At 35.3% G+C, this 5,048-nt stretch overlaps 1 long non-coding RNA gene across 1 annotated transcript; it reads right to left on the bottom strand.

The window, feature by feature from the left end:
• Positions 1-498: 498 nt before the first annotated feature.
• On the bottom strand, positions 499-1,395 carry LOC141621742 (uncharacterized). The gene is made up of 3 exons (XR_012532635.1): positions 1,316-1,395; positions 717-833; positions 499-627 (listed from the first exon to the last, which is right to left on the bottom strand). It is a non-coding gene; the product is annotated as an uncharacterized LOC141621742 (long non-coding RNA).
• Between the last annotated feature and the right edge of the window lie 3,653 nt (positions 1,396-5,048).

Below are 5,048 nucleotides of genomic sequence, written 5' to 3'. Positions count from 1 at the left end.
CATCTATATACTTTAGTGAGAATAGGCAGAGACAGCCAATACTGTGACAACAAAAAGCACCGAGATTGAATACTATACAAGAATAAACTGTTCATGAATCAAAATTAGCTAGAAACTAAGCATAAATGGAGAAGGGATCTCATATGATAACTTAGCTCAAAAATGTTCAAACCAAGTAAGGTGCTAAGTCTACAATCCACTAACCACCACCAAGGCCCAACTATAAGAAACCAATGTATACCAGCTACAAAGGAACAGTGAGTTAGCTATCAAAAAGATGGACGTTTCTGCTAAAGGCGTGTTTCAAAATCTCTGCTCAGATGTATAGTATCGGTCGAGCATCACTGTGACTCATCCGCGATGCCGATTAAGGACCATAATAGGAGATATTGTTAATAAGTTCATGTGCTACCAAAAATATAATCTCCAATGCTCCTTCCTGTAATAGAGGAATTCTGAATGTGTATCCTACCAGGTTGGCTATAACCCTATAAAACCAGATGGTTGACAGCAAAAGAAAAACATAGAAAAGCAGGTAAAGCCAAGTGTACCTATAACAGATGCATAAGGGGCAATTTTTTCGTGAAAAACTAGAGTGTAATGCTCTGGATGAGAGTAGTAGTCAGCCTGGTAAAAGCAAGATATTTAATGTCAAAAAGATTGCATATTAGTACGTCACAGCTGAAGTGATAGGTTTGAGGAAAGGAGTAACGTACTTTGTTGAAAATGTTGTTAGGATCTTTGGGTTCAACCATATCTTTACTCGTCACAACACAACCATATACTTGAAACGCTCTCCTTGACACTGGGGAATGTTTATTCTTCTGTCCAACCTGAACCATAAGATTGAAGACATGATTAACATATTTAATGCTCAAACAAGTCAAGGGGAAGTGAACCCAAGATCATTAGTGCAATATACACAGCCTTGTACCTGAGTTGAAAACACACGTAGGTTGTTTCAGGTGACCCGTGATGAGTCTGATGACAAATGCATTGAGAATTGCATCAACAGACTTTTACTTCACAGTATAAGAAGCACAAATACTTTTGTGAGCTATTTTACTTTATCCATATCTACCCGTGATGAGTCTGATGACAGAGAATTTAGTATATTTAACTCCATTTAAACTACTCCATATCTACACAACTTAAGTTAGTATGGTCATCTGTCCTCATACTATAATTTTATTCTTCTGAAGGAATAACCGCGGAGAAGTTGCAAGTTTTCTCTTGCGACTCTAAATGGCCATTGAATATGCACGATGTAAACCATAAACTTTGTACAAAAGGAAAAAAACAAGGAATAACTTACTGCTTCAAACAGCTCAGGCAGTCTGCTAGGTGAAGATAGCTAATAATTGTAACATAACTTGTGCTCAAGAACCGCTTCTCAATTAATCGTAATCCGAAATTCTCACGAAAATAGTTTCGGGTACGGAATCCATACCAATATTCATGTCGTTCTCGAAAAGTGAAGATAGCTAACAACTGTAACATAACTTGTGCTCATTTGGTCAAACTGAAATCTTTTTTTGTCGGTCCTTTATCTAAATAGCTGGAAATTTACCAATCCATTGATTCAGTTTAACCAATGAGTTCACATATATTAACAAAAAGTGTAATTCTCAAGCAAAGTGAGAGGAATACCAATTTCTGCAATAAGGCAGTGTGCATCTTCAACAGGAAATCCACATACAGCCGGACTCGGATGAAATGAAGACAAAATATCAAACTGAAAATTCCATCGAGCAGAGATGAGTTATTAATCAATTCAATATCATTACAGTTAAGTTATACAAACCTAAGTACAGAAAGGCACCCCAAATACATAAAAGTTTTCTCCTTGGACATCAAGAATTAATACAGGAAAAAGTAAACCGTACAATGAAGAAAAATCATCTCAGGAAAAAAGGAGCAATAAATTATAATAATGCCTGGTGAACGTTCAATAAGGCGCTAAGTGCTAACAAGAGAGCAATGTCTGAGATCAAAGACTAAAAGAACTGCTAAACTTTGCATATAATAATGCCTGGAAGTCTGGAACATAAGTCACGAAAATTATGGATGCTACGTTTTCAACAGATTACCGGTACATGAATCCCGAATATCACATTTCTGAATCACAGACTAACAATCTGATGTCTGACCTGAACATAAGTAAAATAACATAGATAGGGGTGAGTATATATATGCGTGTGTAGCATGCTTACCACTGAGTACGTTACTATGCAAAGTGTCATATCTACCTCAGTTTGTCCATATAAGAATGTCCGCAAAAAAAAATAGTAGATAGGCATTCAACCACCGCATTTACAGTTACTTGTTCGTAAGGCTCACTTCCGAAAAACCTGCAAAACAAAGAGGGTACTCACTGACTGAGGCAACAAGTCCCAAAAGAATCAACATTGAGGGACTAAGAAAAATTACATATCCAAGACCTGAAAACCATAACAACTAACAAGTCCATAATATATTTAAACTGTACAAATCTCTAATCAATCACTGCATAAGTGCGAAAAAAATTGCTGATTCTTATAAAGTATAGGCCTAAATAATCCTTCAAATGCGAGTGATATCTTCCATCTGTTAAACTTAGAAACATGCTCATGTTATAGATATACCTTGTAACTTTCCGTGAAATATGTGTCATTGTGCACTGAGAAAAACACATAAGAATGGTCCTAGTCCATACTTTTGCACTCGCAATAGTCTGCACTCTATGTCTTAGGATTACAATTTTCATGAACACAGCTGAATATCTAAATCTAACAATTATCACAGCTTTGAGTTTGTCATCTTAAAGTTCTGGATGAACACAGCTGAACATCTAAACCTAACAATTTTCATGAACACTCAAGAACCGCTTCTCAATTACTCGTAATCCGGAATTCTCAAGAACATCATAAATTAATTTAACACACATTCACTCTTTCGCCTACTTTTGTATTCATAATTCATTTCCTTCGCAATCAAAAACTATGAATAACATATATCATCAATAAAATCAAGCGATTGTAATATTTAAGACGTCATAACCTAAAAACTTAATTAGAAGCAAATTAAATCAACAACAAATACAGAACTAACTGAACATCGAAGAAATGAATTGAACTAAACATAATCGAAATCTAATCGCATAAACTATCAAACAGCTACGTCAATGCATCATCCTAGTTGACTTCTGGAAAATCAAGAATATGCAAATTCACTAGGACATCAAAAACTATGCTGATAGTGCAAAAAAGAAGAAATCGATAAGTGAAATTGTGTACCGTATTGAGTAACATCGAGGTTGAATTCATCGAAATTAGGATGATCGGAAAATTAGGATGATCGAAATTAGGATGAATCGAAATTGCCTAGATCGGAAAATAAATTAGATTGACGATGGCGATCAAAATCTGAGCGATAAAATGTCGATCGAAATAAGAGTGAATGACGATGAGCTGAAGAGAGAGAAAGTAAAAGAGTGTGAAATGAGTGAATTTGAGGGTGTAATGTCAGTTAGTTGAGTTTTGTACGGGAACACGTGTCATTATCTGATGAGCTTATAATAATTAGATCCAATGGTTTAGAAATGGTTCAGCTGCCTCACCCTAAGAAGGGTGCCTCACGAGATTCAATTTCTATATATATATATATATATATGTGTGTGTATATTAACAAATCCTCTACGTTTAAGAGTTACTACATTTAATCAAAGCGTGAATAAGTATAAATCAATACAAAACGTCGGCTGACCATGTGTCGAATTCCAAAAAACAGTAAACTTGTTTCACATGGTTCTGTGTGCTCAGTGTGATACAGAATTAATGACCAACATTCAATCACATTGTTGTTGACGTGCACACTTGGAAGCAACGATAATATATCCCGTCTTACAAGGTATTGATCATCACTGAACTTGGCAACAACCTCACTGCTCCAAACATTAACACCAATGTTAAAAAACTGTCACATTAAGTGTGACACAGATAAACAATATCACACTATATGTGAAACAATATCAAAAATTAAGTGAACCAAAATGAGAACAACATCTTTCTTTATGTGACACTTGATTGTATACAATATCATGCTTTATACAAAACAATATCACATATTTAAAAGGTCTCTACTCTAAAACAATATCAAACCCATTAAAGTACAATATCACATGACACTAGCAACAATATCACCTTTTATAATTCTTTTGTCAAACTTACATTATGTCTGTTGGAGCCAGTGTCCTCCAGTTAGTGCGGATAACGTTATTGCACGTACACTTGTACGGACAAGTGGGAGCTTGTTGGGGCTGGTGTCCTCTACAGTTAGTGCAATGACATATAAATCTCTAAAAGGATCAAAGGGTATACTTTTGTATTATTATCAGTTGGTCCACGTTTATCAATAACGGTTGGCTTGCTAGATAAGTTTGACGTTATTGTCATACTGATGGCGGTGATCAACTGGTCCCTAAAAGTCACACCTATAAGATACGTTTGAGAGATGTGACGGTATGAAAATACATGCATGTTGATGCCTAATTTGACTAAACAGTTAGTCGGAGTTATTGACTAATAATTAGTCAAACGCGATGTTGAGATATTTATTTAATACGGATTAAATAATAATGGCTAAGGCGAATTAAGCGGTTAATTCGTAAATTGAACATAAACGGTTATATTTAATTAATGTATATTGAATTAATTAATTATACAATATTGTCATTGTCGGACAAGTATTAATATATCGACTGAGTCATGTTACTAGTTGATATTTTAATATCCGATGACGGATGACGATTTATAATTAAAACCCGTCATATACAATTTAGCATTTTGAGTCGGACCACGAGTTAAAAATAAGGAGAATGTGAAAGCCCACTCCCTCCCTTGTAAAACCCACGGCCGAACCATATGAACAAAAGGAGAGGGCTTCTCTCCTTTTGACCTAAGCATATTCATTTGCACAAAAGATTAGGTTTTGGAGGCATTCTCTCTGAAACCTAGATCTCACATCGAAAACCTCACAAAAACTCTCTCAATATTGCAAGGCAATTAGAG

The sequence above is a fragment of the Silene latifolia genome, chromosome X, assembly GCF_048544455.1.
Source record: "Silene latifolia isolate original U9 population chromosome X, ASM4854445v1, whole genome shotgun sequence".
Lineage (NCBI taxonomy): Eukaryota > Viridiplantae > Streptophyta > Magnoliopsida > Caryophyllales > Caryophyllaceae > Silene > Silene latifolia.
Note: the sequence above shows the minus strand (reverse complement) of the source record. Positions and strands in the feature narration are given on the sequence as shown.